The sequence below is a fragment of the Triplophysa dalaica genome, chromosome 1 (genome assembly GCF_015846415.1).
Source record: "Triplophysa dalaica isolate WHDGS20190420 chromosome 1, ASM1584641v1, whole genome shotgun sequence".
Classification (NCBI taxonomy): domain Eukaryota; kingdom Metazoa; phylum Chordata; class Actinopteri; order Cypriniformes; family Nemacheilidae; genus Triplophysa; species Triplophysa dalaica.
Window position 1 is genome coordinate 28,320,858 of NC_079542.1, and position 26,480 is coordinate 28,347,337.

Sequence of the window (26,480 nt, forward strand, 5' to 3'; positions counted from 1 at the left end):
TGTTCTGTGCACATTAAATTCACAGGATAATGCTTCTTATACTGAAAACAGTTTATTAGTGAAAGGCTTGTTCTGTGCACATTCAGTTCACAGGGTAATGCTTCTTATGCTGAAAACTGCTTTTTGTAACAAAGAGCATGAGAGGAGCATGAAAAGATATATTTTGCAAGAAACACAGTTTATTAGTCAAAAGCTTGTTTTGTGCACATTCAACACACAGGATCATGCTTCTTATACTGAAAACTGCTTTTTGTAACACAGAGCATGAGAGGAGCATGAAAAGATATCTTTTGCAAGAAAAAACAGATTATTAGTCAAAAGATTGTATTTTGCACATTCAACTCACAGGATCATGCTTCTTATACTGAAAACTGCTTTTTGTTACACAGAGCATGAGAGGAGCATGAAATGATATCTTTTGCAAGAAGAAACAGATTATTAGTCAAAAGATTGTATTTTGCACATTCAACTCACAGGATCATGCTTCTTATACTGAAAACTGCTTTTTGTTACACAGAGCATGAGAGGATCATGAAATGATATCTTTTGCAAGAAGAAACAGTTTATTAGTCAAAAGCTTGTTCTGTGCACATTCAACTCACAGGATCATGCTTCTTATGCTGAAAACTGCTTTTTGTTACACATAGCATGAGAGGAGCATGAAAAGATATCTTTTGCAAGAAACATCAGTGTATTAGTCAAAAGCTTGTTTTGTGCACATTCAACACACAGGATCATGCTTCTTATACTGAAAACTGCTTTTTGTTACACAGAGCATGAGAGGAGCATGAAAAGATATCTTTTGCAAGAAAAAACAGTGTATTAGTCAAAAGCTTGTTTTGTGCACATTCAACACACAGGATCATGCTTTCTTATACTGAAAACTGCTTTTTGTAACACAGAGCATGAGAGGAGCATGAAAAGATATCTTTTGCAAGAAAAAACAGATTATTAGTCAAAAGCTTGTATTTTGCACATTCAACTCACAGGATCATGCTTCTTATACTGAAAACTGCTTTTTGTTACAAAGAGCATGAGAGGAGCATGAAATGATATCTTTTGCAAGAAGAAACAGTTTATTAGTCGAAAGCTTGTTCTGTGCACATTCAATTCACAGGATAATGCTTCTTATACTGAAAACAGTTTATTAGTCAAAAGCTTGTTCTGTGCACATTCAACTCACAGGATCATGCTTCATATGCTGAAAACTGCTTTTTGTTACACAGAGCATGAGAGGAGCATGAAAAGATATCTTTTGCAAGAAACAACAGTGTATTAGTCAAAAGCTTGTTTTGTGCACATTCAACACACAGGGTCATGCTTCTTATACTGAAAACTGCTTTTTGTAACACAGAGCATGAGAGGAGCATGAAAAGATATGTTTTGCAAGAAGAAACAGTTGATTAGTCAAAAGCTTGTTCTGTGCACATTCAACTCACAGGATCATGCTTCTTATGCTGAAACTGCTTTTTGTTACACAGAGCATGGGAGGAGCATGAAAAGATATCTTTTGCAAGAAACATCAGTGTATTAGTCAAAAGCTTGTTCTGTGCACATTCAACACACAGGATCATGCATCTTATGCTGAAACTGCTTTTTGTTACACAGAGCATGAGAGGAGCATGAAAAGATATCTTTTGCAAGAAGACAACAGTTGATTAGTCAAAAGCTTGTTTTGTGCACATTCAACACACAGGATCATGCTTCTTATGCTGAAAACTGCTTTTTGTTACACAGAGCATGAGAGGAGCATGAAAAGATATCTTTTGCAAGAAACAATCAGTGTATTAGTCAAAAGCTTGTTTTGTGCACATTCAACACACAGGATCATGCTTCTTATGCTGAAAACTGCTTTTTGTTACACACAGCATGAGACGAGCATGAAATGATATGTTTTGCAAGAAGAAACAGTTGATTAGTCAAAAGCTTGTTCTGTGCACATTCAATTCACAGGATCATGCTTCTTATGCTGAAAACTGCTTTTTGTTACACACAGCATGAGAGGAGCATGAAAAGATATCTTTTGCAAGAAAAAACAGATTATTAGTCAAAAGCTTGTTTTGTGCACATTCAACACACATGATCATGCTTCTTATACTGAATACAGTTTATTAGCGAAAAGCTTTTTCTGTGCAAATTCAACACACAGGATCATGCTTTCTTATACTGAAAACTGCTTTTTGTAACACAGAGCATGAGAGGAGCATGAAAAGATATCTTTTGCAAGAAAAAACAGATTATTAGTCAAAAGCTTGTATTTTGCACATTCAACTCACAGGATCATGCTTCTTATACTGAAAACTGCTTTTTGTTACACAGAGCATGAGAGGAGCATGAAATGATATCTTTTGCAAGAAGAAACATTTTATTAGTCAAAAGCTTGTTCTGTGCACATTCAATTCACAGGATAATGCTTCTTATACTGAAAACAGTTTATTAGTCAAAAGCTTGTTCTGTGCACATTCAACACACAGGATCATGCTTCTTATACTGAAAACTGCTTTTTGTAACACAGAGCATGAGAGGAGCATGAAAAGATATCTTTTGCAAGAAAAAACAGATTATTAGTCAAAAGATTGTATTGTGCACATTCAACTCACAGGATCATGCTTCTTATACTGAAAACTGCTTTTTGTTACACAGAGCATGAGAGGATCATGAAATGATATCTTTTGCAAGAAGAAACAGTTTATTAGTCAAAAGCTTGTTCTGTGCACATTAAATTCACAGGATAATGCTTCTTATACTGAAAACAGTTAATTAGTCAAAAGCTTGTTCTGTGCACATTCAACACACAGGATCATGCTTCTTATACTGAAAACTGCTTTTTGTAACACAGAGCATGAGAGGAGCATGAAAAGATATCTTTTGCAAGAAACACAGTTTATTAGTCAAAAGCTTGTTCTGTGCACATTCAACACACAGGACCATGCTTCTTATACTGAAAACTGCTTTTTGTAACACAGAGCATGAGAGGAGCATGAAAAGATATGTTTAGCAAGAAGAAACAGTTGATTAGTCAAAAGCTTGTTCTGTGCACATTCAACTCACAGGATCATGCTTCTTATGCTGAAACTGCTTTTTGTTACACAGAGCATGAGAGGAGCATGAAATGATATCTTCTGTAAGAAACAATAGTGTATTAGTCAAAAGCTTGTTTTGTGCACATTCAACACACAGGATCATGCTTCTTATGCTGAAAACTGCTTTTTGTTACACACAGCATGAGACGAGCATGAAATGATATGTTTTGCAAGAAGAAACAGTTGATTAGTCAAAAGCTTGTTCTGTGCACATTCAATTCACAGGATCATGCTTCTTATGCTGAAAACTGCTTTTTGTTACACACAGCATGAGAGGAGCATGAAAAGATATCTTTTGCAAGAAAAAACAGATTATTAGTCAAAAGCTTGTTTTGTGCACATTCAACACACATGATCATGCTTCTTATACTGAATACAGTTTATTAGCGAAAAGCTTGTTCTGTGCACATTCAACACACAGGATCATGCTTTCTTATACTGAAAACTGCTTTTTGTAACACAGAGCATGAGAGGAGCATGAAAAGATATCTTTTGCAAGAAAAAACAGATTATTAGTCAAAAGCTTGTATTTTGCACATTCAACTCACAGGATCATGCTTCTTATACTGAAAACTGCTTTTTGTTACACAGAGCATGAGAGGAGCATGAAATGATATCTTTTGCAAGAAGAAACATTTTATTAGTCAAAAGCTTGTTCTGTGCACATTCAATTCACAGGATAATGCTTCTTATACTGAAAACAGTTTATTAGTCAAAAGCTTGTTCTGTTCACATTCAACACACAGGATCATGCTTCTTATACTGAAAACTGCTTTTTGTAACACAGAGCATGAGAGGAGCATGAAAAGATATCTTTTGCAAGAAAAAACAGATTATTAGTCAAAAGATTGTATTGTGCACATTCAACTCACAGGATCATGCTTCTTATACTGAAAACTGCTTTTTGTTACACAGAGCATGAGAGGATCATGAAATGATATCTTTTGCAAGAAGAAACAGTTTATTAGTCAAAAGCTTGTTCTGTGCACATTAAATTCACAGGATAATGCTTCTTATACTGAAAACAGTTAATTAGTCAAAAGCTTGTTCTGTGCACATTCAACACACAGGATCATGCTTCTTATACTGAAAACTGCTTTTTGTAACACAGAGCATGAGAGGAGCATGAAAAGATATCTTTTGCAAGAAACACAGTTTATTAGTCAAAAGCTTGTTTTGTGCACATTCAACACACAGGACCATGCTTCTTATACTGAAAACTGCTTTTTGTAACACAGAGCATGAGAGGAGCATGAAAAGATATCTTTTGCAAGAAAAAACAGTTTATTAGTCAAAAGCTTGTTTTGTGCACATTCAACACACAGGATCATGCTTCTTATACTGAAAACTGCTTTTTGTAACACAGAGCATGAGAGGAGCATGAAAAGATATCTTTTGCAAGAAAAAACAGATTATTAGTCAAAAGATTGTATTTTGCACATTCAACTCACAGGATCATGCTTCTTATACTGAAAACTGCTTTTTGTTACACAGAGCATGAGAGGATCATGAAATGATATCTTTTGCAAGAAGAAACAGTTTATTAGTCAAAAGCTTGTTCTGTGCACATTCAATTCACAGGATAATGCTTCTTATACTGAAAACAGTTTATTAGTCAAAAGCTTGTTCTGTGCACATTCAACTCACAGGATCATGCTTCTTATGCTGAAAACTGCTTTTTGTTACACATAGCATGAGAGGAGCATGAAAAGATATCTTTTGCAAGAAACATCAGTGTATTAGTCAAAAGCTTGTTTTGTGCACATTCAACACACAGGATCATGCTTCTTATACTGAAAACTGCTTTTTGTAACACAGAGCATGAGAGGAGCATGAAATGATATGTTTTGCAAGAAGAAACAGTTGATTAGTCAAAAGCTTGTTCTGTGCACATTCAACTCACAGGATCATGCTTCTTATGCTGAAACTGCTTTTTGTTACACAGAGCATGAGAGGAGCATGAAAAGATATCTTTTGCAAGAAACATCAGTGTATTAGTCAAAAGCTTGTTTTGTGCACATTCAACACACAGGATCATGCTTCTTATGCTGAAAACTGCTTTTTGTTACACACAGCATGAGAGGAGCATGAAATGATATGTTTTGCAAGAAGAAACAGTTGATTAGTCAAAAGCTTGTTTTGTGCACATTCAACTCACAGGATCATGCTTCTTATGCTGAAAACTGCTTTTTGTTACAAAGAGCATGAGAGGAGCATGAAATGATATCTTTTGTAAGAAACAGTTGATTAGTCAAAAGCTTGTTTTGTGCACATTCAATTCACAGGATCATGCTTCTTATGCTGAAAACTGCTTTTTGTTACACACAGCATGAGAGGAGCATGAAAAGATATCTTTTGCAAGAAAAAACAGATTATTAGTCAAAAGCTTGTTTTGTGCACATTCAACACACATGATCATGCTTCTTATACTGAATACAGTTTATTAGCGAAAAGCTTGTTCTGTGCACATTCAACACACAGGATCATGCTTTCTTATACTGAAAACTGCTTTTTGTAACACAGAGCATGAGAGGAGCATGAAAAGATATCTTTTGCAAGAAAAAACAGATTATTAGTCAAAAGCTTGTATTTTGCACATTCAACTCACAGGATCATGCTTCTTATACTGAAAACTGCTTTTTGTTACACAGAGCATGAGAGGAGCATGAAATGATATCTTTTGCAAGAAGAAACATTTTATTAGTCAAAAGCTTGTTCTGTGCACATTCAATTCACAGGATAATGCTTCTTATACTGAAAACAGTTTATTAGTCAAAAGCTTGTTCTGTGCACATTCAACACACAGGATCATGCTTCTTATACTGAAAACTGCTTTTTGTAACACAGAGCATGAGAGGAGCATGAAAAGATATCTTTTGCAAGAAAAAACAGATTATTAGTCAAAAGATTGTATTTTGCACATTCAACTCACAGGATCATGCTTCTTATACTGAAAACTGCTTTTTGTTACACAGAGCATGAGAGGAGCATGAAATGATATGTTTTGCAAGAAGAAACAGTTGATTAGTCAAAAGCTTGTTTTGTGCACATTCAACTCACAGGATCATGCTTCTTATGCTGAAAACTGCTTTTTGTTACAAAGAGCATGAGAGGAGCATGAAATGATATCTTTTGTAAGAAACAATAGTGTATTAGTCAAAAGCTTGTTTTGTGCACATTCAACACACAGGATCATGCTTCTTATGCTGAAAACTGCTTTTTGTTACACACAGCATGAGACGAGCATGAAATGATATGTTTTGCAAGAAGAAACAGTTGATTAGTCAAAAGCTTGTTTTGTGCACATTCAACTCACAGGATCATGCTTCTTATACTGAAAACAGTTTATTAGTGAAAAGCTTGTTCTGTGCACATTCAGTTCACAGGGTAATGCTTCTTATGCTGAAAACTGCTTTTTGTAACAAAGAGCATGAGAGGAGCATGAAAAGATATATTTTGCAAGAAACACAGTTTATTAGTCAAAAGCTTGTTTTGTGCACATTCAACACACAGGATCATGCTTCTTATACTGAAACCTGCTTTTTGTAACACAGAGCATGAGAGGAGCATGAAAAGATATCTTTTGCAAGAAGAAACAGTTGATTAGTCAAAAGCTTGTTTTGTGCACATTCAGTTCACAGGGTAATGCTTCTTATGCTGAAAACTGCTTTTTGTAACACAGAGCATGAGAGGAGCATGAAAAGATATCTTTTGCAAGAAGAAACAGTTGATTAGTCAAAAGCTTGTTTTGTGCACATTCAACACACAGGATCATGCTTCTTATGCTGAAAACTGCTTTTTGTTACACACAGCATGAGAGGAGCATGAAATGATATGTTTTGCAAGAAGAAACAGTTGATTAGTCAAAAGCTTGTTTTGTGCACATTCAACTCACAGGATCATGCTTCTTATGCTGAAAACTGCTTTTTGTTACAAAGAGCATGAGAGGAGCATGAAATGATATCTTTTGTAAGAAACAATGGTGTATTAGTCAAAAGCTTGTTTTGTGCACATTCAACACACAGGATCATGCTTCTTATGCTGAAAACTGCTTTTTGTTACACACAGCATGAGACGAGCATGAAATGATATGTTTTGCAAGAAGAAACAGTTGATTAGTCAAAAGCTTGTTCTGTGCACATTCAATTCACAGGATCATGCTTCTTATGTTGAAAACTGCTTTTTGTTACACACAGCATGAGAGGAGCATGAAAAGATATCTTTTGCAAGAAAAAACAGTTTATTAGCGAAAAGCTTGTTCTGTGCACATTCAACACACAGGATCATGCTTTCTTATACTGAAAACTGCTTTTTGTAACACAGAGCATGAGAGGAGCATGAAAAGATATCTTTTGCAAGAAGAAACAGTTGATTAGTCAAAAGCTTGTTTTGTGCACATTCAACTCACAGGATCATGCTTCTTATGCTGAAAACTGCTTTTTGTTACAAAGAGCATGAGAGGAGCATGAAATGATATCTTTTGTAAGAAACAATGGTGTATTAGTCAAAAGCTTGTTTTGTGCACATTCAACACACAGGATCATGCTTCTTATGCTGAAAACTGCTTTTTGTTACACACAGCATGAGACGAGCATGAAATGATATGTTTTGCAAGAAGAAACAGTTGATTAGTCAAAAGCTTGTTCTGTGCACATTCAATTCACAGGATCATGCTTCTTATGTTGAAAACTGCTTTTTGTTACACACAGCATGAGAGGAGCATGAAAAGATATCTTTTGCAAGAAAAACAGATTATTAGTAAAAAAATTGTACTTTGCACATTCAACTCACAGGATCATGCTTCTTATACTGAAAACTGCTTTTTGTAACACAGAGCATGAGAGGAGCATGAAAAGATATCTTTTGCAAGAAAAAACAGATTATTAGTCAAAAGATTGTATTTTGCACATTCAACTCACAGGATCATGCTTCTTATACTGAAAACTGCTTTTTGTTACACAGAGCATGAGAGGATCATGAAATGATATCTTTTGCAAGAAGAAACAGTTTATTAGTCAAAAGCTTGTTCTGTGCACATTAAATTCACAGGATAATGCTTCTTATACTGAAAACAGTTTATTAGTGAAAGGCTTGTTCTGTGCACATTCAGTTCACAGGGTAATGCTTCTTATGCTGAAAACTGCTTTTTGTAACAAAGAGCATGAGAGGAGCATGAAAAGATATATTTTGCAAGAAACACAGTTTATTAGTCAAAAGCTTGTTTTGTGCACATTCAACACACAGGATCATGCTTCTTATACTGAAAACTGCTTTTTGTAACACAGAGCATGAGAGGAGCATGAAAAGATATCTTTTGCAAGAAAAAACAGATTATTAGTCAAAAGATTGTATTTTGCACATTCAACTCACAGGATCATGCTTCTTATACTGAAAACTGCTTTTTGTTACACAGAGCATGAGAGGAGCATGAAATGATATCTTTTGCAAGAAGAAACAGATTATTAGTCAAAAGATTGTATTTTGCACATTCAACTCACAGGATCATGCTTCTTATACTGAAAACTGCTTTTTGTTACACAGAGCATGAGAGGATCATGAAATGATATCTTTTGCAAGAAGAAACAGTTTATTAGTCAAAAGCTTGTTCTGTGCACATTCAACTCACAGGATCATGCTTCTTATGCTGAAAACTGCTTTTTGTTACACATAGCATGAGAGGAGCATGAAAAGATATCTTTTGCAAGAAACATCAGTGTATTAGTCAAAAGCTTGTTTTGTGCACATTCAACACACAGGATCATGCTTCTTATACTGAAAACTGCTTTTTGTTACACAGAGCATGAGAGGAGCATGAAAAGATATCTTTTGCAAGAAAAAACAGTGTATTAGTCAAAAGCTTGTTTTGTGCACATTCAACACACAGGATCATGCTTTCTTATACTGAAAACTGCTTTTTGTAACACAGAGCATGAGAGGAGCATGAAAAGATATCTTTTGCAAGAAAAAACAGATTATTAGTCAAAAGCTTGTATTTTGCACATTCAACTCACAGGATCATGCTTCTTATACTGAAAACTGCTTTTTGTTACAAAGAGCATGAGAGGAGCATGAAATGATATCTTTTGCAAGAAGAAACAGTTTATTAGTCGAAAGCTTGTTCTGTGCACATTCAATTCACAGGATAATGCTTCTTATACTGAAAACAGTTTATTAGTCAAAAGCTTGTTCTGTGCACATTCAACTCACAGGATCATGCTTCATATGCTGAAAACTGCTTTTTGTTACACAGAGCATGAGAGGAGCATGAAAAGATATCTTTTGCAAGAAACAACAGTGTATTAGTCAAAAGCTTGTTTTGTGCACATTCAACACACAGGGTCATGCTTCTTATACTGAAAACTGCTTTTTGTAACACAGAGCATGAGAGGAGCATGAAAAGATATGTTTTGCAAGAAGAAACAGTTGATTAGTCAAAAGCTTGTTCTGTGCACATTCAACTCACAGGATCATGCTTCTTATGCTGAAACTGCTTTTTGTTACACAGAGCATGGGAGGAGCATGAAAAGATATCTTTTGCAAGAAACATCAGTGTATTAGTCAAAAGCTTGTTTTGTGCACATTCAACACACAGGATCATGCATCTTATGCTGAAAACTGCTTTTTGTTACACACAGCATGAGAGGAGCATGAAATGATATGTTTTGCAAGAAGAAACAGTTGATTAGTCAAAAGCTTGTTTTGTGCACATTCAACTCACAGGATCATGCTTCTTATGCTGAAAACTGCTTTTTGTTACAAAGAGCATGAGAGGAGCATGAAATGATATCTTTTGTAAGAAACAATAGTGTATTAGTCAAAAGCTTGTTTTGTGCACATTCAACACACAGGATCATGCTTCTTATGCTGAAAACTGCTTTTTGTTACACACAGCATGAGACGAGCATGAAATGATATGTTTTGCAAGAAGAAACAGTTGATTAGTCAAAAGCTTGTTCTGTGCACATTCAATTCACAGGATCATGCTTCTTATGCTGAAAACTGCTTTTTGTTACACACAGCATGAGAGGAGCATGAAAAGATATCTTTTGCAAGAAAAAACAGATTATTAGTCAAAAGCTTGTTTTGTGCACATTCAACACACATGATCATGCTTCTTATACTGAATACAGTTTATTAGCGAAAAGCTTTTTCTGTGCAAATTCAACACACAGGATCATGCTTTCTTATACTGAAAACTGCTTTTTGTAACACAGAGCATGAGAGGAGCATGAAAAGATATCTTTTGCAAGAAAAAACAGATTATTAGTCAAAAGCTTGTATTTTGCACATTCAACTCACAGGATCATGCTTCTTATACTGAAAACTGCTTTTTGTTACACAGAGCATGAGAGGAGCATGAAATGATATCTTTTGCAAGAAGAAACATTTTATTAGTCAAAAGCTTGTTCTGTGCACATTCAATTCACAGGATAATGATTCTTATACTGAAAACAGTTTATTAGTCAAAAGCTTGTTCTGTGCACATTCAACACACAGGATCATGCTTCTTATACTGAAAACTGCTTTTTGTAACACAGAGCATGAGAGGAGCATGAAAAGATATCTTTTGCAAGAAAAAACAGATTATTAGTCAAAAGATTGTATTGTGCACATTCAACTCACAGGATCATGCTTCTTATACTGAAAACTGCTTTTTGTTACACAGAGCATGAGAGGATCATGAAATGATATCTTTTGCAAGAAGAAACAGTTTATTAGTCAAAAGCTTGTTCTGTGCACATTAAATTCACAGGATAATGCTTCTTATACTGAAAACAGTTAATTAGTCAAAAGCTTGTTCTGTGCACATTCAACACACAGGATCATGCTTCTTATACTGAAAACTGCTTTTTGTAACACAGAGCATGAGAGGAGCATGAAAAGATATCTTTTGCAAGAAACACAGTTTATTAGTCAAAAGCTTGTTTTGTGCACATTCAACACACAGGACCATGCTTCTTATACTGAAAACTGCTTTTTGTAACACAGAGCATGAGAGGAGCATGAAAAGATATCTTTTGCAAGAAAAAACAGTTTATTAGTCAAAAGCTTGTTTTGTGCACATTCAACACACAGGATCATGCTTCTTATACTGAAAACTGCTTTTTGTAACACAGAGCATGAGAGGAGCATGAAAAGATATCTTTTGCAAGAAAAAACAGATTATTAGTCAAAAGATTGTATTTTGCACATTCAACTCACAGGATCATGCTTCTTATACTGAAAACTGCTTTTTGTTACACAGAGCATGAGAGGATCATGAAATGATATCTTTTGCAAGAAGAAACAGTTTATTAGTCAAAAGCTTGTTCTGTGCACATTCAATTCACAGGATAATGCTTCTTATACTGAAAACAGTTTATTAGTCAAAAGCTTGTTCTGTGCACATTCAACTCACAGGATCATGCTTCTTATGCTGAAAACTGCTTTTTGTTACACATAGCATGAGAGGAGCATGAAAAGATATCTTTTGCAAGAAACATCAGTGTATTAGTCAAAAGCTTGTTTTGTGCACATTCAACACACAGGATCATGCTTCTTATACTGAAAACTGCTTTTTGTAACACAGAGCATGAGAGGAGCATGAAATGATATGTTTTGCAAGAAGAAACAGTTGATTAGTCAAAAGCTTGTTCTGTGCACATTCAACTCACAGGATCATGCTTCTTATGCTGAAACTGCTTTTTGTTACACAGAGCATGAGAGGAGCATGAAAAGATATCTTTTGCAAGAAACATCAGTGTATTAGTCAAAAGCTTGTTTTGTGCACATTCAACACACAGGATCATGCTTCTTATGCTGAAAACTGCTTTTTGTTACACACAGCATGAGAGGAGCATGAAATGATATCTTTTGCAAGAAGAAACAGTTTATTAGTCAAAAGCTTGTTCTGTGCACATTCAACTCACAGGATCATGCTTCTTATGCTGAAAACTGCTTTTTGTTACACATAGCATGAGAGGAGCATGAAAAGATATCTTTTGCAAGAAACATCAGTGTATTAGTCAAAAGCTTGTTTTGTGCACATTCAACACACAGGATCATGCTTCTTATACTGAAAACTGCTTTTTGTTACACAGAGCATGAGAGGAGCATGAAAAGATATCTTTTGCAAGAAAAAACAGTGTATTAGTCAAAAGCTTGTTTTGTGCACATTCAACACACAGGATCATGCTTTCTTATACTGAAAACTGCTTTTTGTAACACAGAGCATGAGAGGAGCATGAAAAGATATCTTTTGCAAGAAAAAACAGATTATTAGTCAAAAGCTTGTATTTTGCACATTCAACTCACAGGATCATGCTTCTTATACTGAAAACTGCTTTTTGTTACAAAGAGCATGAGAGGAGCATGAAATGATATCTTTTGCAAGAAGAAACAGTTTATTAGTCGAAAGCTTGTTCTGTGCACATTCAATTCACAGGATAATGCTTCTTATACTGAAAACAGTTTATTAGTCAAAAGCTTGTTCTGTGCACATTCAACTCACAGGATCATGCTTCATATGCTGAAAACTGCTTTTTGTTACACAGAGCATGAGAGGAGCATGAAAAGATATCTTTTGCAAGAAACAAGAGTGTATTAGTCAAAAGCTTGTTTTGTGCACATTCAACACACAGGGTCATGCTTCTTATACTGAAAACTGCTTTTTGTAACACAGAGCATGAGAGGAGCATGAAAAGATATGTTTTGCAAGAAGAAACAGTTGATTAGTCAAAAGCTTGTTCTGTGCACATTCAACTCACAGGATCATGCTTCTTATGCTGAAACTGCTTTTTGTTACACAGAGCATGGGAGGAGCATGAAAAGATATCTTTTGCAAGAAACATCAGTGTATTAGTCAAAAGCTTGTTTTGTGCACATTCAACACACAGGATCATGCTTCTTATGCTGAAAACTGCTTTTTGTTACACACAGCATGAGAGGAGCATGAAATGATATGTTTTGCAAGAAGAAACAGTTGATTAGTCAAAAGCTTGTTTTGTGCACATTCAACTCACAGGATCATGCTTCTTATGCTGAAAACTGCTTTTTGTTACAAAGAGCATGAGAGGAGCATGAAATGATATCTTTTGTAAGAAACAATAGTGTATTAGTCAAAAGCTTGTTTTGTGCACATTCAACACACAGGATCATGCTTCTTATGCTGAAAACTGCTTTTTGTTACACACAGCATGAGACGAGCATGAAATGATATGTTTTGCAAGAAGAAACAGTTGATTAGTCAAAAGCTTGTTCTGTGCACATTCAATTCACAGGATCATGCTTCTCATGCTGAAAACTGCTTTTTGTTACACACAGCATGAGAGGAGCATGAAAAGATATCTTTTGCAAGAAAAAACAGATTATTAGTCAAAAGCTTGTTTTGTGCACATTCAACACACATGATCATGCTTCTTATACTGAATACAGTTTATTAGCGAAAAGCTTTTTCTGTGCACATTCAACACACAGGATCATGCTTTCTTATACTGAAAACTGCTTTTTGTAACACAGAGCATGAGAGGAGCATGAAAAGATATCTTTTGCAAGAAAAAACAGATTATTAGTCAAAAGCTTGTATTTTGCACATTCAACTCACAGGATCATGCTTCTTATACTGAAAACTGCTTTTGGTTACACAGAGCATGAGAGGAGCATGAAATGATATCTTTTGCAAGAAGAAACATTTTATTAGTCAAAAGCTTGTTCTGTGCACATTCAATTCACAGGATAATGCTTCTTATACTGAAAACAGTTTATTAGTCAAAAGCTTGTTCTGTGCACATTCAACACACAGGATCATGCTTCTTATACTGAAAACTGCTTTTTGTAACACAGAGCATGAGAGGAGCATGAAAAGATATCTTTTGCAAGAAAAAACAGATTATTAGTCAAAAGATTGTATTGTGCACATTCAACTCACAGGATCATGCTTCTTATACTGAAAACTGCTTTTTGTTACACAGAGCATGAGAGGATCATGAAATGATATCTTTTGCAAGAAGAAACAGTTTATTAGTCAAAAGCTTGTTCTGTGCACATTAAATTCACAGGATAATGCTTCTTATACTGAAAACAGTTAATTAGTCAAAAGCTTGTTCTGTGCACATTCAACACACAGGATCATGCTTCTTATACTGAAAACTGCTTTTTGTAACACAGAGCATGAGAGGAGCATGAAAAGATATCTTTTGCAAGAAACACAGTTTATTAGTCAAAAGCTTGTTTTGTGCACATTCAACACACAGGACCATGCTTCTTATACTGAAAACTGCTTTTTGTAACACAGAGCATGAGAGGAGCATGAAAAGATATCTTTTGCAAGAAAAAACAGTTTATTAGTCAAAAGCTTGTTTTGTGCACATTCAACACACAGGATCATGCTTCTTATACTGAAAACTGCTTTTTGTAACACAGAGCATGAGAGGAGCATGAAAAGATATCTTTTGCAAGAAAAAACAGATTATTAGTCAAAAGATTGTATTTTGCACATTCAACTCACAGGATCATGCTTCTTATACTGAAAACTGCTTTTTGTTACACAGAGCATGAGAGGAGCATGAAATGATATGTTTTGCAAGAAGAAACAGTTGATTAGTCAAAAGCTTGTTCTGTGCACATTCAACTCACAGGATCATGCTTCTTATGCTGAAACTGCTTTTTGTTACACAGAGCATGAGAGGAGCATGAAAAGATATCTTTTGCAAGAAACATCAGTGTATTAGTCAAAAGCTTGTTTTGTGCACATTCAACACACAGGATCATGCTTCTTATGCTGAAAACTGCTTTTTGTTACACACAGCATGAGAGGAGCATGAAATGATATGTTTTGCAAGAAGAAACAGTTGATTAGTCAAAAGCTTGTTTTGTGCACATTCAACTCACAGGATCATGCTTCTTATGCTGAAAACTGCTTTTTGTTACAAAGAGCATGAGAGGAGCATGAAATGATATCTTTTGTAAGAAACAGTTGATTAGTCAAAAGCTTGTTTTGTGCACATTCAATTCACAGGATCATGCTTCTTATGCTGAAAACTGCTTTTTGTTACACACAGCATGAGAGGAGCATGAAAAGATATCTTTTGCAAGAAAAAACAGATTATTAGTAAAAAGCTTGTTTTGTGCACATTCAACACACATGATCATGCTTCTTATACTGAATACAGTTTATTAGCGAAAAGCTTGTTCTGTGCACATTCAACACACAGGATCATGCTTTCTTATACTGAAAACTGCTTTTTGTAACACAGAGCATGAGAGGAGCATGAAAAGATATCTTTTGCAAGAAAAAACAGATTATTAGTCAAAAGCTTGTATTTTGCACATTCAACTCACAGGATCATGCTTCTTATACTGAAAACTGCTTTTTGTTACACAGAGCATGAGAGGAGCATGAAATGATATCTTTTGCAAGAAGAAACATTTTATTAGTCAAAAGCTTGTTCTGTGCACATTCAATTCACAGGATAATGCTTCTTATACTGAAAACAGTTTATTAGTCAAAAGCTTGTTCTGTGCACATTCAACACACAGGATCATGCTTCTTATACTGAAAACTGCTTTTTGTAACACAGAGCATGAGAGGAGCATGAAAAGATATCTTTTGCAAGAAAAAACAGATTATTAGTCAAAAGATTGTATTTTGCACATTCAACTCACAGAATCATGCTTCTTATACTGAAAACTGCTTTTTGTTACACAGAGCATGAGAGGAGCATGAAATGATATGTTTTGCAAAAAGAAACAGTTGATTAGTCAAAAGCTTGTTTTGTGCACATTCAACTCACAGGATCATGCTTCTTATGCTGAAAACTGCTTTTTGTTACAAAGAGCATGAGAGGAGCATGAAATGATATCTTTTGTAAGAAACAATAGTGTATTAGTCAAAAGCTTGTTTTGTGCACATTCAACACACAGGATCATGCTTCTTATGCTGAAAACTGCTTTTTGTTACACACAGCATGAGACGAGCATGAAATGATATGTTTTGCAAGAAGAAACAGTTGATTAGTCAAAAGCTTTTTCTGTGCACATTCAATTCACAGGATCATGCTTCTTATGCTGAAAACTGCTTTTTGTTACACCAAGCATGAGAGGAGCATGAAAAGATATCTTTTGCAAGAAAAAACAGATTATTAGTCAAAAGCTTGTTTTGTGCACATTCAACACACATGATCATGCTTCTTATACTGAATACAGTTTATTAGCGAAAAACTTGTTCTGTGCACACTCAACACACAGGATCATGCTTTCTTATACTGAAAACTGCTTTTTGTAACACAGAGCATGAGAGGAGCATGAAAAGATATCTTTTGCAAGAAAAAACAGATTATTAGTCAAAAGCTTGTATTTTGCACATTCAACTCACAGGATCATGCTTCTTATACTGAAAACTGCTTTTTGTTACACAGAGCATGAGAGGAGCATGAAATGATATCTTTTGCAAGAAGAAACATTTTATTAGTCAAAAGCTTGTTCTGTGCACATTCAATTCACAGGATAATGCTTCTTATACTGAAAACAGTTTATTAGTCAAAAGCTTGTTCTGTGCACATTCAACACACAGGATCATGCTTCTTATACTGAAAACTGCTTTTTGTAACACAGAGCATGAGAGGAGCATGAAAAGATATCTTTTGCAAGAAAAAACAGATTATTAGTCAAAAGATTGTATTTTGCACATTCAACACACATGATCATGCTTCTTATACTGAATACAGTTTATTAGCGAAAAGCTTGTTCTGTGCACATTCAACACACAGGATCATGCTTTCTTATACTGAAAACTGCTTTTTGTAACACAGAGCATGAGAGGAGCATGAAAAGATATCTTTTGCAAGAAAAAACAGATTATTAGTCAAAAGCTTGTATTTTGCACATTCAACTCACAGGATCATGCTTCTTATACTGAAAACTGCTTTTTGTTACACAGAGCATGAGAGGAGCATGAAATGATATCTTTTGCAAGAAGAAACATTTTATTAGTCAAAAGCTTGTTCTGTGCACATTCAATTCACAGGATAATGCTTCTTATACTGAAAACAGTTTATTAGTCAAAAGCTTGTTCTGTGCACATTCAACACACAGGATCATGCTTCTTATACTGAAAACTGCTTTTTGTAACACAGAGCATGAGAGGAGCATGAAAAGATATCTTTTGCAAGAAAAAACAGATTATTAGTCAAAAGATTGTATTGTGCACATTCAACTCACAGGATCATGCTTCTTATACTGAAAACTGCTTTTTGTTACACAGAGCATGAGAGGATCATGAAATGATATCTTTTGCAAGAAGAAACAGTTTATTAGTCAAAAGCTTGTTCTGTGCACATTAAATTCACAGGATAATGCTTCTTATACTGAAAACAGTTAATTAGTCAAAAGCTTGTTCTGTGCACATTCAACACACAGGATCATGCTTCTTATACTGAAAACTGCTTTTTGTAACACAGAGCATGAGAAGAGCATGAAAAGATATCTTTTGCAAGAAAAAACAGATTATTAGTCAAAAGATTGTATTTTGCACATTCAACTCACAGGATCATGCTTCTTATACTGAAAACTGCTTTTTGTTACACAGAGCATGAGAGGAGCATGAAATGATATGTTTTGCAAGAAGAAACAGTTGATTAGTCAAAAGCTTGTTTTGTGCACATTCAACACAGGATCATGCTTCTTATGCTGAAAACTGCTTTTTGTTACACACAGCATGAGACGAGCATGAAATGATATGTTTTGCAAGAAGAAACAGTTGATTAGTCAAAAGCTTGTTTTGTGCACATTCAACTCACAGGATCATGCTTCTTATACTGAAAACAGTTTATTAGTGAAAAGCTTGTTCTGTGCACATTCAGTTCACAGGGTAATGCTTCTTATGCTGAAAACTGCTTTTTGTAACAAAGAGCATGAGAGGAGCATGAAAAGATATATTTTGCAAGAAACACAGTTTATTAGTCAAAAGCTTGTTTTGTGCACATTCAACACACAGGATCATGCTTCTTATACTGAAACCTGCTTTTTGTAACACAGAGCATGAGAGGAGCATGAAAAGATATCTTTTGCAAGAAGAAACAGTTGATTAGTCAAAAGCTTGTTTTGTGCACATTCAGTTCACAGGGTAATGCTTCTTATGCTGAAAACTGCTTTTTGTAACACAGAGCATGAGAGGAGCATGAAAAGATATCTTTTGCAAGAAGAAACAGTTGATTAGTCAAAAGCTTGTTTTGTGCACATTTAACACACAGGATCATGCTTCTTATGCTGAAAACTGCTTTTTGTTACACACAGCATGAGAGGAGCATGAAATGATATGTTTTGCAAGAAGAAACAGTTGATTAGTCAAAAGCTTGTTTTGTGCACATTCAACTCACAGGATCATGCTTCTTATGCTGAAAACTGCTTTTTGTTACAAAGAGCATGAGAGGAGCATGAAATGATATCTTTTGTAAGAAACAATGGTGTATTAGTCAAAAGCTTGTTTTGTGCACATTCAACACACAGGATCATGCTTCTTATGCTGAAAACTGCTTTTTGTTACACACAGCATGAGACGAGCATGAAATGATATGTTTTGCAAGAAGAAACAGTTGATTAGTCAAAAGCTTGTTCTGTGCACATTCAATTCACAGGATCATGCTTCTTATGTTGAAAACTGCTTTTTGTTACACACAGCATGAGAGGAGCATGAAAAGATATCTTTTGCAAGAAAAAACAGTTTATTAGCGAAAAGCTTGTTCTGTGCACATTCAACACACAGGATCATGCTTTCTTATACTGAAAACTGCTTTTTGTAACACAGAGCATGAGAGGAGCATGAAAAGATATCTTTTGCAAGAAAAACAGATTATTAGTAAAAAAATTGTACTTTGCACATTCAACTCACAGGATCATGCTTCTTATACTGAAAACTGCTTTTTGTTACACAGAGCATGAGAGGATCATGAAATGATATCTTTTGCAAGAAGAAACAGTTTATTAGTCAAAAGCTTGTTTTGTGCACATTCAACACACAGGGTCATGCTTCTTATACTGAAAACTGCTTTTTGTAACACAGAGCATGAGAGGAGCATGAAAAGATATCTTTTGCAAGAAAAAACAGATTATTAGTCAAAAGATTGTATTTTGCACATTCAACTCACAGGATCATGCTTCTTATACTGAAAACTGCTTTTTGTTACACAGAGCATGAGAGGATCATGAAATGATATCTTTTGCAAGAAGAAACAGTTTATTAGTCAAAAGCTTGTTCTGTGCACATTAAATTCACAGGATAATGCTTCTTATACTGAAAACAGTTTATTAGTGAAAAGCTTGTTCTGTGCACATTCAGTTCACAGGGTAATGCTTCTTATGCTGAAAACTGCTTTTTGTAACAAAGAGCATGAGAGGAGCATGAAAAGATATATTTTGCAAGAAACACAGTTTATTAGTCAAAAGCTTGTTTTGTGCACATTCAACACACAGGATCATGCTTCTTATACTGAAAACTGCTTTTTGTAACACAGAGCATGAGAGGAGCATGAAAAGATATCTTTTGCAAGAAAAAACAGATTATTAGTCAAAAGATTGTATTTTGCACATTCAACTCACAGGATCATGCTTCTTATACTGAAAACTGCTTTTTGTTACACAGAGCATGAGAGGAGCATGAAATGATATCTTTTGCAAGAAGAAACAGATTATTAGTCAAAAGATTGTATTTTGCACATTCAACTCACAGGATCATGCTTCTTATACTGAAAACTGCTTTTTGTTACACAGAGCATGAGAGGATCATGAAATGATATCTTTTGCAAGAAGAAACAGTTTATTAGTCAAAAGCTTGTTCTGTGCACATTCAACTCACAGGATCATGCTTCTTATGCTGAAAACTGCTTTTTGTTACACATAGCATGAGAGGAGCATGAAAAGATATCTTTTGCAAGAAACATCAGTGTATTAGTCAAAAGCTTGTTTTGTGCACATTCAACACACAGGATCATGCTTCTTATACTGAAAACTGCTTTTTGTTACACAGAGCATGAGAGGAGCATGAAAAGATATGTTTTGCAAGAAGAAACAGTTGATTAGTCAAAAGCTTGTTTTGTGCACATTCAACTCACAGGATCATGCTTCTTATGCTGAAAACTGCTTTTTGTTACAAAGAGCATGAGAGGAGCAGGAAATGATATCTTTTGTAAGAAACAATAGTGTATTAGTCAAAAGCTTGTTTTGTGCACATTCAACACACAGGATCATGCTTCTTATGCTGAAAACTGCTTTTTGTTACACACAGCATGAGACGAGCATGAAATGATATGTTTTGCAAGAAGAAACAGTTGATTAGTCAAAAGCTTTTTCTGTGCACATTCAATTCACAGGATCATGCTTCTTATGCTGAAAACTGCTTTTTGTTACACCAAGCATGAGAGGAGCATGAAAAGATATCTTTTGCAAGAAAAAACAGATTATTAGTCAAAAGCTTGTTTTGTGCACATTCAACACACATGATCATGCTTCTTATACTGAATACAGTTTATTAGCGAAAAACTTGTTCTGTGCACATTCAACACACAGGATCATGCTTTCTTATACTGAAAACTGCTTTTTGTAACACAGAGCATGAGAGGAGCATGAAAAGATATCTTTTGCAAGAAAAAACAGATTATTAGTCAAAAGCTTGTATTTTGCACATTCAACTCACAGGATCATGCTTCTTAAACTGAAAACTGATTTTTGTTACACAGAGCATGAGAGGAGCATGAAATGATATCTTTTGCAAGAAGAAACATTTTATTAGTCAAAAGCTTGTTCTGTGCACATTCAATTCACAGGATAATGCTTCTTATACTGAAAACAGTTTATTAGTCAAAAGCTTGTTCTGTGCACATTCAACACACAGGATCATGCTTCTTATACTGAAAACTGCTTTTTGTAACACAGAGCATGAGAGGAGCATGAAAAGATATCTTTTGCAAGAAAAAACAGATTATTAGTCAAAAGATTGTATTTTGCACATTCAACTCACAGGATCATGCTTCTTATACTGAAAACTGCTTTTTGTTACACAGAGCATGAGAGGAGCATGAAATGATATCTTTTGCAAGAAGAAACATTTTATTAGTCAAAAGCTTGTTCTGTGCACATTCAATTCACAGGATAATGCTTCTTATACTGAAAACAGTTTATTAGTCAAAAGCTTGTTCTGTGCACATTCAACACACAGGATCATGCTTCTTATACTGAAAACTGCTTTTTGTAACACAGAGCATGAGAGGAGCATGAAAAGATATCTTTTGCAAGAAAAAACAGATTATTAGTCAAAAGATTGTATTGTGCACATTCAACTCACAGGATCATGCTTCTTATACTGAAAACTGCTTTTTGTTACACAGAGCATGAGAGGATCATGAAATGATATCTTTTGCAAGAAGAAACAGTTTATTAGTCAAAAGCTTGTTCTGTGCACATTAAATTCACAGGATAATGCTTCTTATACTGAAAACAGTTAATTAGTCAAAAGCTTGTTCTGTGCACATTCAACACACAGGATCATGCTTCTTATACTGAAAACTGCTTTTTGTAACACAGAGCATGAGAAGAGCATGAAAAGATATCTTTTGCAAGAAAAAACAGATTATTAGTCAAAAGATTGTATTTTGCACATTCAACTCACAGGATCATGCTTCTTATACTGAAAACTGCTTTTTGTTACACAGAGCATGAGAGGAGCATGAAATGATATGTTTTGCAAGAAGAAACAGTTGATTAGTCAAAAGCTTGTTTTGTGCACATTCAACACAGGATCATGCTTCTTATGCTGAAAACTGCTTTTTGTTACACACAGCATGAGACGAGCATGAAATGATATGTTTTGCAAGAAGAAACAGTTGATTAGTCAAAAGCTTGTTTTGTGCACATTCAACTCACAGGATCATGCTTCTTATACTGAAAACAGTTTATTAGTGAAAAGCTTGTTCTGTGCACATTCAGTTCACAGGGTAATGCTTCTTATGCTGAAAACTGCTTTTTGTAACAAAGAGCATGAGAGGAGCATGAAAAGATATATTTTGCAAGAAACACAGTTTATTAGTCAAAAGCTTGTTTTGTGCACATTCAACACACAGGATCATGCTTCTTATACTGAAACCTGCTTTTTGTAACACAGAGCATGAGAGGAGCATGAAAAGATATCTTTTGCAAGAAGAAACAGTTGATTAGTCAAAAGCTTGTTTTGTGCACATTCAGTTCACAGGGTAATGCTTCTTATGCTGAAAACTGCTTTTTGTAACACAGAGCATGAGAGGAGCATGAAAAGATATCTTTTGCAAGAAGAAACAGTTGATTAGTCAAAAGCTTGTTTTGTGCACATTCAACACACAGGATCATGCTTCTTATGCTGAAAACTGCTTTTTGTTACACACAGCATGAGAGGAGCATGAAATGATATGTTTTGCAAGAAGAAACAGTTGATTAGTCAAAAGCTTGTTTTGTGCACATTCAACTCACAGGATCATGCTTCTTATGCTGAAAACTGCTTTTTGTTACAAAGAGCATGAGAGGAGCATGAAATGATATCTTTTGTAAGAAACAATGGTGTATTAGTCAAAAGCTTGTTTTGTGCACATTCAACACACAGGATCATGCTTCTTATGCTGAAAACTGCTTTTTGTTACACACAGCATGAGACGAGCATGAAATGATATGTTTTGCAAGAAGAAACAGTTGATTAGTCAAAAGCTTGTTCTGTGCACATTCAATTCACAGGATCATGCTTCTTATGTTGAAAACTGCTTTTTGTTACACACAGCATGAGAGGAGCATGAAAAGATATCTTTTGCAAGAAAAAACAGTTTATTAGCGAAAAGCTTGTTCTGTGCACATTCAACACACAGGATCATGCTTTCTTATACTGAAAACTGCTTTTTGTAACACAGAGCATGAGAGGAGCATGAAAAGATATCTTTTGCAAGAAAAACAGATTATTAGTAAAAAAATTGTACTTTGCACATTCAACTCACAGGATCATGCTTCTTATACTGAAAACTGCTTTTTGTAACACAGAGCATGAGAGGAGCATGAAAAGATATCTTTTGCAAGAAAAAACAGATTATTAGTCAAAAGATTGTATTTTGCACATTCAACTCACAGGATCATGCTTCTTATACTGAAAACTGCTTTTTGTTACACAGAGCATGAGAGGAGCATGAAATGATATCTTTTGCAAGAAGAAACATTTTATTAGTCAAAAGCTTGTTCTGTGCACATTCAATTCACAGGATAATGCTTCTTATACTGAAAACAGTTTATTAGTCAAAAGCTTGTTCTGTGCACATTCAACACACAGGATCATGCTTCTTATACTGAAAACTGCTTTTTGTAACACAGAGCATGAGAGGAGCATGAAAAGATATCTTTTGCAAGAAAAAACAGATTATTAGTCAAAAGATTGTATTGTGCACATTCAACTCACAGGATCATGCTTCTTATACTGAAAACTGCTTTTTGTTACACAGAGCATGAGAGGATCATGAAATGATATCTTTTGCAAGAAGAAACAGTTTATTAGTCAAAAGCTTGTTCTGTGCACATTAAATTCACAGGATAATGCTTCTTATACTGAAAACAGTTAATTAGTCAAAAGCTTGTTCTGTGCACATTCAACACACAGGATCATGCTTCTTATACTGAAAACTGCTTTTTGTAACACAGAGCATGAGAAGAGCATGAAAAGATATCTTTTGCAAGAAAAAACAGATTATTAGTCAAAAGATTGTATTTTGCACATTCAACTCACAGGATCATGCTTCTTATACTGAAAACTGCTTTTTGTTACACAGAGCATGAGAGGAGCATGAAATGATATGTTTTGCAAGAAGAAACAGTTGATTAGTCAAAAGCTTGTTTTGTGCACATTCAACACAGGATCATGCTTCTTATGCTGAAAACTGCTTTTTGTTACACACAGCATGAGACGAGCATGAAATGATATGTTTTGCAAGAAGAAACAGTTGATTAGTCAAAAGCTTGTTTTGTGCACATTCAACTCACAGGATCATGCTTCTTATACTGAAAACAGTTTATTAGTGAAAAGCTTGTTCTGTGCACATTCAGTTCACAGGGTAATGCTTCTTATGCTGAAAACTGCTTTTTGTAACAAAGAGCATGAGAGGAGCATGAAAAGATATATTTTGCAAGAAACACAGTTTATTAGTCAAAAGCTTGTTTTGTGCACATTCAACACACAGGATCATGCTTCTTATACTGAAACCTGCTTTTTGTAACACAGAGCATGAGAGGAGCATGAAAAGATATCTTTTGCAAGAAGAAACAGTTGATTAGTCAAAAGCTTGTTTTGTGCACATTCAGTTCACAGGGTAATGCTTCTTATGCTGAAAACTGCTTTTTGTAACACAGAGCATGAGAGGAGCATGAAAAGATATCTTTTGCAAGAAGAAACAGTTGATTAGTCAAAAGCTTGTTTTGTGCACATTCAACACACAGGATCATGCTTCTTATGCTGAAAACTGCTTTTTGTTACACACAGCATGAGAGGAGCATGAAATGATATGTTTTGCAAGAAGAAACAGTTGATTAGTCAAAAGCTTGTTTTGTGCACATTCAACTCACAGGATCATGCTTCTTATGCTGAAAACTGCTTTTTGTTACAAAGAGCATGAGAGGAGCATGAAATGATATCTTTTGTAAGAAACAATGGTGTATTAGTCAAAAGCTTGTTTTGTGCACATTCAACACACAGGATCATGCTTCTTATGCTGAAAACTGCTTTTTGTTACACACAGCATGAGACGAGCATGAAATGATATGTTTTGCAAGAAGAAACAGTTGATTAGTCAAAAGCTTGTTCTGTGCACATTCAATTCACAGGATCATGCTTCTTATGTTGAAAACTGCTTTTTGTTACACACAGCATGAGAGGAGCATGAAAAGATATCTTTTGCAAGAAAAAACAGTTTATTAGCGAAAAGCTTGTTCTGTGCACATTCAACACACAGGATCATGCTTTCTTATACTGAAAACTGCTTTTTGTAACACAGAGCATGAGAGGAGCATGAAAAGATATCTTTTGCAAGAAAAACAGATTATTAGTAAAAAAATTGTACTTTGCACATTCAACTCACAGGATCATGCTTCTTATACTGAAAACTGCTTTTTGTAACACAGAGCATGAGAGGAGCATGAAAAGATATCTTTTGCAAGAAAAAACAGATTATTAGTCAAAAGATTGTATTTTGCACATTCAACTCACAGGATCATGCTTCTTATACTGAAAACTGCTTTTTGTTACACAGAGCATGAGAGGATCATGAAATGATATCTTTTGCAAGAAGAAACAGTTTATTAGTCAAAAGCTTGTTCTGTGCACATTAAATTCACAGGATAATGCTTCTTATACTGAAAACAGTTTATTAGTGAAAAGCTTGTTCTGTGCACATTCAGTTCACAGGGTAATGCTTCTTATGCTGAAAACTGCTTTTTGTAACAAAGAGCATGAGAGGAGCATGAAAAGATATATTTTGCAAGAAACACAGTTTATTAGTCAAAAGCTTGTTTTGTGCACATTCAACACACAGGATCATGCTTCTTATACTGAAAACTGCTTTTTGTAACACAGAGCATGAGAGGAGCATGAAAAGATATCTTTTGCAAGAAAAAACAGATTATTAGTCAAAAGATTGTATTTTGCACATTCAACTCACAGGATCATGCTTCTTATACTGAAAACTGCTTTTTGTTACACAGAGCATGAGAGGAGCATGAAATGATATCTTTTGCAAGAAGAAACAGATTATTAGTCAAAAGATTGTATTTTGCACATTCAACTCACAGGATCATGCTTCTTATACTGAAAACTGCTTTTTGTTACACAGAGCATGAGAGGATCATGAAATGATATCTTTTGCAAGAAGAAACAGTTTATTAGTCAAAAGCTTGTTCTGTGCACATTCAACTCACAGGATCATGCTTCTTATGCTGAAAACTGCTTTTTGTTACACATAGCATGAGAGGAGCATGAAAAGATATCTTTTGCAAGAAACATCAGTGTATTAGTCAAAAGCTTGTTTTGTGCACATTCAACACACAGGATCATGCTTCTTATACTGAAAACTGCTTTTTGTTACACAGAGCATGAGAGGAGCATGAAAAGATATCTTTTGCAAGAAAAAACAGTGTATTAGTCAAAAGCTTGTTTTGTGCACATTCAACACACAGGATCATGCTTTCTTATACTGAAAACTGCTTTTTGTAACACAGAGCATGAGAGGAGCATGAAAAGATATCTTTTGCAAGAAAAAACAGATTATTAGTCAAAAGCTTGTATTTTGCACATTCAACTCACAGGATCATGCTTCTTATACTGAAAACTGCTTTTTGTTACAAAGAGCATGAGAGGAGCATGAAATGATATCTTTT